The sequence below is a fragment of the Phocoena phocoena genome, chromosome 10, assembly GCF_963924675.1.
Source record: "Phocoena phocoena chromosome 10, mPhoPho1.1, whole genome shotgun sequence".
Classification (NCBI taxonomy): Eukaryota; Metazoa; Chordata; class Mammalia; order Artiodactyla; family Phocoenidae; genus Phocoena; species Phocoena phocoena.
The window spans coordinates 53,757,809-53,766,953 of NC_089228.1; positions in this window are offsets into that span (position 1 = coordinate 53,757,809).

Genomic DNA, 9,145 nt, shown 5'->3' on the forward strand with positions numbered 1-9,145 from the left:
ATAAGAAAAGTAAATAAAGAAATAAAACAAGAGAAGGGCCTTGTACAAACTGATCATGATAATGTTCCATGGACCAAGGGATATGACTGACTCCACCCTTTCCAGAGAGATCCACATTTTAAAAATGTGGGGCAATTCTAGTGGCCCTTACTTTACAAGGCTTAGGCTGTGGGAGTAGAGAGGTAAGTGACTTAAGGACCCTCAGGCAGTATCCTCTTCGTGTTGTTTACACCCTGTTTTCTACCAGATGAGCGTGGGTGATTCAGATGCATTTGGAGGCTTTGTTATGTTCCCATCTTCTCCCATCCACGATTTCCTGCCCTTGAATTGGAAGGATTTATTACAGTCACAAGGTTCTATATTCTCCTTTTCTCTGTTCAGTTCAATTCTGTTTAATTTAAACCTGATTTCTCCTTCTCCAGATCATTTTGGATTCAACCTCGCTGCCAAAGCACTGCCAGATCACTTCCCCTTGGCTTACAAAATCAGGCTTGGCACAGTTGCAGCCTCTTCGTGTAGAGATGTTTAGCGTGACATTGTCTCTCGGCCGACTGTGGTGATGTCATAGGTGGCCTCAGAGTGCAAGACGGATGTGCCATGTAACATGAGGTCTGAAACAGCTATGAACATCTGAATGTGTGCATTGGGCATAGGATATTCGCAGCAGTTTTGAATGCGGTTCTGTGCTTGGGGGCATGGCTGGTCCATGGGACTGTTCATAGTTCCCAAGCAGACTGGACAATTCCCTTGGCTGATTACACACTCAAAATTGTATTCTGTATAGTGCTTAAGTTGTTCTCTTCATGATTTTATTAAAGGAAAAGTCCCCTTAAATTATTTGGGGGCTGATTTGACCCATTCTCACTGACGGAAGTAGTAAGCAACTATATAAAAACATGTCCTTTCTGGATTGGCCAACTGAAATGCTTAAATATTTACCAAACATGTTGATATCAGTTGCTCTTTTTCTATTAGTTTCTATTTACAAATAGTGACTTTAATGGTTGAATTTTACAGTCTTCCATGTAGTAAGAAAAATTTTCTGGTCTTGGTCAATCGTCCTGTTGGATAAGATCCTGTCTTATTGAAAAAGTTCTAGAATTCTGAGTAAACAAGTTGTAGAACCAATAAAGGGGGCAGGACACACACACACACACACACACACACACACATATACACTTTCACTCTGTCTTTCTCTACTAGAGAGAGTCAGAGAGAGACAGCGAGAGAGGAAATCAAGGTCAAAGTAGTCTGAGAAGCACTTCATCTGTGGTCAGGGAAATATTTTTCTCATTTTCTATGAGGAATAATGATGACTCTGATGCTGTCTGTGGTAACTGAAGATTTGGATTCGTTCTTGGCCAGTGTGATGAGGGATGTGGAGGTGGAGAATTGACCTTGCTTTTACTTCAATCAATATTTTCTCCATTCCTTGTGGGCACCAGCCTCCCTGGGTCTGATTGCTGAAGAAACTACAGTTATAAATATGTGTAATGTTCTTATTCTATTTTTCTTGGGCAGGAGTGAAGTTGGAAAAGGAAACTAATTTCCTTCAAAATAAAATGCATCATGCATTCTAAAACATGAATGAACCTCAGAAACATGCTGAGTGAAAGAGCCAGATACAAAAGACCACATTATTATATGATTCTGTTTATATGAAATCTCCAATAAAGGCCATCAGTAGAGACAGAAAGTAGATTAGTGGCTGCCTAGAGCTGGGGATGGGAATCAGGAGTGACTGCAGATGAATAGATTGGGGTGACAGAAGTGTTCTATTATTGAATTCTGGTCCTGGTTGCATAACTCTGTGAATTTACTAAAAATTGTTGAATTTATACTTAAGACAGGTGAAGTTTATGGTAAATAAAGTATACCTCAATATATATTTGTTAAAAAAGAAGATGATTATGCTAAATGACATCATAGGTTACTGCTCTTTGGAACTGTGCAAGTTGACACTATAAACCAACTCTTCTCATTTTGTTTCCTACTCTGGAGGAAGTGGATTCCTAGTGTCAGGAGACAGTCACTTTCTGTTGGTCTATATAGACACTACCCCAAATGCCATTCAGCCACTGTCTGAGGACTGGAGGGACTGGACATCCTGTCCCTTGTCACTGCGCTGATCGCTCGGTGCAAAGTAATGGCCCCGTGCCTGCCTCACTGCCCATCACTGGGCTATGCATCTTCTCAATGCATGGAAGATGATCTCGGACAATGGGATTATCACTTACCATCACAGTGGGAATGCAGTCCAGTGCACATTTTAGAATCTTATGGGTTTTCAGGTGTTTTTCAGGTGTCTGTGTCCCACCCAGAACATGAGCTCTTCCAGAATAAGAGACTGATATAGTCGTCCCTGTGTTCTCAGTGCTTGACACATTGTGGATGCTCAATCATTTTTTACTGGTCTGAGATGACTTTGTTTGCCCAAGAGTTGCTGCTGATCTTGTGGAAGGGGATGGTTAAGTTGACTTTCATTAGCGGGTATAGGAGAGCACCAAGTCATAGGTAGACTCATTTTCGTTGTGTCAATTTTCTTTTCTCACAAAAATGTTGGCTAAAAAACCACGCCAACTCAGTGGCTAAAAACAGCAGTCAGTCTTCTCACTCACACAGCTGTGTGTTGGTTGGGGATTGGCTGATCTAGGCCTTGCTCATGGGAGCTTGGCTTGAAGCCATGAGTTGGATCCAGGTGTTTTCTACATTTCTTTTGCCCTCCTTGGACCAGTGAGCTACCTGACACATGTTCTTCTCATGGCTGCACAGTATGAGCAAGAGTGGAAAGATGTGATGCCTCCTAAGGTATATGCCTGGAGCTGTTATGACACCACCCACACCCAACTGGCCAAAATAAGTTGCATGGCTGAGTCCAACACTAGTGCCTGGGAAATGGACTCTGCCTTTATTCAAGAAACTGCAGAATCAGTTGCAGAAATACAATATGGTTATTTGTAAATGCTTTCACCAATAAAGCCAGGTTGGAATAATGGACCATAGTAATTGTGTAAGAATGTGTGTGGAATGCTCTATGTGCCCTGTGATTTCCTGTCAGACGAAATCTGTAACTCCCAGTCATGAAAATCACTGCCTTTTCATTTCAGCTGAATTTGCTGGCCCATCCCTTCCACAGGCACAAGTGGTCAAGAATACCTGGTCAACAGGTAACTAGTTCTGCTAATGCAAGGCCATCACAGAGCTCTCAGTGGCTTACAAAGGAGGACTTGAGTGAAAGCAACACACAGGGCATCATTTCAATTTCAGAAACCTTGCTTTCACTTGATGAGGACACTGGAGTCTGAAAGGGACACACTAGAGGGAAAGGAAGATTGTCCCAGTGCCTGTGGAGGCTGCAGAGTTGCTCTACCTGACAGATTAATAGCGAGCTTTCTGAAGGGCTTCCATTTCCTTAGGATGCCAACAGAGGACGATCATTTAAATGAAATGTTTTGACCAGCGTGTTTGCAGGCAGTGCCTATTACTTTGTCTTTCAGCAGCTTTCCTTCCAGGCAGTAAAAGAAGCCTTGGGGGAGAGTTACCCACCAACCAACCACTGAAGCAACTTTGAAAGCCTGAGACAAGGTTGCATCAGTATATAATAACTCCTAGTAAGTGCATCACAGAGGCCCTGCTGGGTGCAGAGGCCCTCCATCTTGACCTCTTTTCCTTTCTTTCTATGCCAGTTTTGGAAAATAAGTGTTATGTGTCTGCTTTTTTTGTTCATCTGGACAACACTTTTTATTTTTTTAACATCTTTATTGGAGTATAATTGCTTTACAATGGTGTGTTAGTCTCTGCTTTATAACAAAGTGAATCAGTTATACATATACATATGTTACCATATCACTTCCCTATTTCATCTCCCTCCCTCCCACCCTCCCTATCCCACCCCTCTAGGTGGTCACAAACCACCTAGCTGATCTCCCTGTGCTATGCGGCTACTTCCCACTAGCTAGCTATTTTACGTTTGGTAGTGTATATATGTCCATGCCACTCTCTCACTTTAACCCAGCTTACCCTTCCCCCTCCCTGTATCCTCAAGTCCATGCTCTAGTAGGTCTGTGTCTTTATTCCCGTCTTACCACTAGGTTCTTCATGACCTTTTTTTTTTCTTAGATTCCATATATATGTGTTAGCATACGGTATTTGTTTTTCTCTTTCTGAATAACTTCACTCTGTATGACAGACTGTAGGTCCATCCACCTCACTACAAGTAACTCAGTTTCGTTTCTTTTTATGGCTGAGTAGTATTCCATTGTATATATGTGCCACATCTTTATCCATTCATCTGTTGATGGACACTTCGGTTGCTTCCATGTCCTGGCTATTGTAAATAGAGCTGCAACGAACATTTTGGTACATGACTCTTTTTGAATTATGGTTTTCTCAGGTATATGCCCAGTAGTGGGATTGCTGGGTTGTATGGTAGTTCTATTTTTAGTTTTTTAAGGAACCTCTATACTGTTCTCCATAGTGGTTGTATCAATCTGCATTCCCACCAACAGTGCAAGAATGTTCCCTTTTCTCCACACCCTCTCCAGCATTTATTGTTTGTAGATTTTTTGATGATGGCCATTCTGACCGGTGTGAGGTGATATCTCATCATAGTTTTGATTTGCATTTCTCTAATGATTAATGATGTTGAGCATTCCTTCATGTGTTTGTTAGCAATCTGTATATCTTCTTTGGAGAAATGTCTATTTAGGTCTTCTGCCCATTTTTGGATTGGGTTGTTTGTTTTTTTGTTACTGAGCTGCATGAGCTGCTTGTAAATTTTGGAGATTAATCCTTTGTCAGTTGCTTGGTTTGCAAATATTTTCTCCCATTCTGAGGGTTGTCTTTTAATCTTGTTTACAGTTTCCTTGCTGTGCAAAAGTTTTGAAGTTTCATTAGGTCCCATTTGTTTATTTTTGTTTTTATTTCCATTTCTCTAGGAGGTGGGTCAAAAAGGATCTTGCTGTGATTTATGTCATAGAGTGTTCTGCCTATGTTTTCCTCTAAGAGTTTGATAGTTTCTGGCCTTACATTTTGATAGTTTGATAGTTTCTGGCCATACATGATAGGTATATGATAGAATTTTTCATCACTAGTGTATTTTTGTATATGTTATTAGGGAGTGTTCTAATTTCCTACTTTTACATGTACCTGTCCAGTTTTCCCAGCACCACTTATTGAAGAGGCTGTCTTTTCTCCACTGTATATTCTTGCCTCCTTTGTCAAAGATAACATGACCATATGTATATGGGTTTATCTCTGGGCTTTCTATCCTGTTCCATTATATTCCTGTTTTTGTGCCAGTACCATACTATCTTGATTACTGTAGCTTTGTAGTATAGTCTGAAGTCAGGGAGCCTGATTCCTCCAGCTCCATTTTTCGTTCTCAAGATTGCTTTGGCTATTCGGAGTCTTTTGTGTTTCCATACAAACTGTGAAATTTTTTGTTCTAGTTCTGTGAAAAATGCCAATGGTAGTTTGATAGGGATTGCATTGAATCTGTAGATTGCTTTGGGTAGTAGAGTCATTTTCACAATGTTGATTCTTCCCATCCAAGAACATGGTATATCTCTCCATCTATTTGTATCATCTTTAATTTCTTTCATCAGTGTCTTATAATTTTCTGCATACAGGTCTTTTGTCTCCTTTGGTAGGTTTATTCCTAGATATTTTATTCTTTTTGTTGCAGTGGTAAGTGGGAGTGTTTTCTTAATTTCTCTTATAGATTTTTCATCACTAGTGTATAGGAATACCAGAGATTTCTGTGCATTAATTTTTTTCCTACTACTTTACCAAATTCATTGATTAGCTCTAGTAGTTTTCTGGTAGCATCTTTAGGATTCTCTATGTTATAGTGTCATGTCATCTGCAAACAGTGACAGCTTTATTTCTTCTTTTCCAATTTGGATTCCTTTTATTTCCTTTTCTTCTCTGATTGCTGTGGCTAAAACTTCCAAAACTATGTTGAATAAGAGTGGTAAGAGTAGGCAACCTTGTCTTTGGACAACACTTTAAAAAAAATTCATTTGTTCAACATTTATTAAGTGTTTACTATGTAGTGGCAGCAGGGTGTATTCTGACTTAGGTGACCACCTGTGTTGTTGTGCTTAGAACTGAGCAAAACCGATGTGGGCAAACCAGACAAGTTGGTCACCCTGGTTCAGAGGGACTGGTGCCCACCTCAGATAGTTTGCCCTCTCGTGCAATGAACATTTGACCAGAAAGAACACTTGCCAACATTACACACAAACAAATAAGGCAAGGTGTGGCAGGTGCTGTGAAAGAAGGAAACAGGGGCTTGTGATAGAAAATAACAGATGGAGACCTACTTGTGTGGTGACCAAGAAGAGGAGATATCCAAGCTTAGGTGCAAAGGAGAATTGGAGCCAGCTGGGTGAAGGGCGCGGGGCAGGGAGAGCATTCAGAATGAGGGAACATGATGAGCAAGGGTCCTGAGGTGGCAATGAGCTTGGTGTATTTGAGAGGTTGAAAAAAGCACTGGGCTGGAGCAGGGAAAGTGGGGGAAAAGAAGCTCGGGGTGAGGTTGGAGAGGGTGGGGCCTTGGGCTGTAGTTGGAAGTGTGGATTTCTAAAAACTTTTATTGAAGTATGAGGTACATAGAGAAAAGTACATAAACCATGGTACAATTTTTATAAATTTTGTCACACGAAACATACCTGTGTAACCAACATTCAAATCAGGAAACAGAACACAGCCAGCAGCCAGAAGCACCCCCTTGTCTCCTTGCCAGTCATTATGGCCTCACTCCTGCCAAGGGAATCACTTACCAGACTTCTAACTGCACTCATCAGTTTTGCCTGCTTTTGAATGTAGTGCAAACAAATCATACAGGAAGCACTCTTTTCTTGTCCTTTGTTCAGTATGATCTTGAAATTCAATCATATATTTCCCATGATTGAAATCATTTTCATTGCTGTTGAATAATCTGTTATGTGACTAAACCAAAATTTATTTATTCATCTACCATTAATGGGCATTTGGTTAATTTCCACTTGGGGCATATTTATGAGTAGTGCTGCTGACAACAATCTTGTACCTGTCTTCAGGTATATGCATGTACGTGTACATAGATTTTGTGTGTGTGTGTGTGTGTGTGTGTGCGCACGTGCGTGTGTGCGTGTGTACCTAAGGGTAGGATTGATGTAGCATTGGGTTTGCATATGTTCAGCTTTAATAGATACTTCCAAATAATTTTCACACCATTTTGTACCAAGTCACGCTCTCACCAGCAGTGTGTGAGTATTCCAGTTGCTCCATACCCCCTCCAATGCTCGGCGTTATTCCGTCTGCCTTGTACACTTCAGGTATCCTGATGGGTGTAGTGGTCTTGCACTGAGGCTTTGATTAGTCCCTGGTGAGCTGAGCCCCTTTTCATATGTATGTTGGCCATTTGGATGTTCTCTCTTGTCAAGGGTTTGTTCAAGTATTTGGCTCATTTTTCTATAGTTTCTGATTTTCTTATTGATTTGTCTCAGTTCTTGTACATTATAGATATGAGTCCTTTGTTGGGTATATGTTTTGTAACTACCTCTCTCACTCAGAGTGGGTTGCCTTTTCAATTCTCTTTGATGATTGGAAGTTATTAATTTCACCATAATTCAATTTATCTTATTTCCCTTCATGGCTAGTATTTTTTGTGTCCTATTTAAGAAATCTTTGCAGATTCTGAGATAAGTGTTTGGAATTTTATTTGTGCAATTAAGATCCATTGATAGGTATGAGCAGGTAAGTTACAGGACCTGATTTATGTTTGTAGAAGGTCATGTATGTTGCTACCTAGAAATTAGACTGTAAGGGAGAGGAGTGGAGGAAGTGAGTCCAGGTAGGGTCAGCTGCATTAACCTGGGTAAGAGAGATGATGAATTGGCAGGCCACCTAGATGCCTTGGCTGGGGTGGTGTGCAGGAAAAGGGAGGAATCAAGAGTGAGCCTCAGACTGTTTAGAACTGAGTAGGTAGTGATGCCATTTGTTGAGACAGGGGAACTGAAGGCACTGTGGATGATAGGGAAGGAATGGGTGTATTTTTTTTCTTTGAAAAAAGTAAGATACATATATATGTTAAGCTTGAGATGTTTCTGAGGCACCCAAGTAGAAATGTCTGGAGGCATCTAGATACACTAATTTGGATCTCAGACTTGGTGGAGAGGAGTGTGTGTGTGTATATGGAGGGGAGGGTCTGAAATCCAAGGCCCTTAGAGCCTTTCCTGATCTCTCCAGAGGAAAGTTGATCACTCCTTCCCTTATGTGCCTCCTTATTCTGTACAGATTTCTCTTATGGTATCTGTAACTTTTTTTTAAAAAAACAAATCTATCTCACTCAGTCTGGGAGTTCATTGAGGGCATGATAAAGTACCTGTACTTTGCATGAATCTTTCATTTTTGTTAACTAGATGAATGGGTTTTCTTAAAAAAGAAAAACACAAAACTGAAAAAAAAAGACTTTTTGAAACCAAAACCTACCAATCAACCAGAATTCACAAAATGTTCTGCAAATTCCAGTAATAAGTCAATAGGATAAAGAAAAACCTCAGTACTTGAGTAAATAGAACAGACTTGTTTCCAGGATATTCAAATTGCCTCCTGACAGTGAGTAATGCAGTGATTTTGAGCTTGGTGCCTTGATGCAGAAGGGAGGGCACTGGGCACATCCGATGGCATGCTTATTGCAGTAGACCGCTGGTCTCTGTTGGGGTCAGCAAGGAGATGCAAATTTCCATGACAGTGGCACTCAGACAAAACCAAAAATAACTGGGGCAGAGAAGGGAATGAACACCTTTTCCTGCTTCCTGCTTCCTGTGCCATCAGCATCCCCCAAAGTTGATTTTTTTTTGGAGGCAAGAGGAAGAATTAATGCATTAAATGAAAGCTCTCCTGGCTGGCTGTCAGGCAGGCCCAAACTCTCCTTCCTGATGGCCCTACTGAGGCTGGTTTTTAGTGCTTCTCAGGGGAGCATGAAGCTCTGGGATCCAGAGGAGGAGGGCACATTTCAGTAGGTGACCTTACCCACCCAGACTTTTGAAATTCTGCACCCCTTTGTCCAGATGTACCAAATGCAGGTTCAACTGCTCGCTGCTGGAAAGGCCGATACTCGAGAGACAAGTATTGGTGGAAAAGGAAAAGTTGCTTT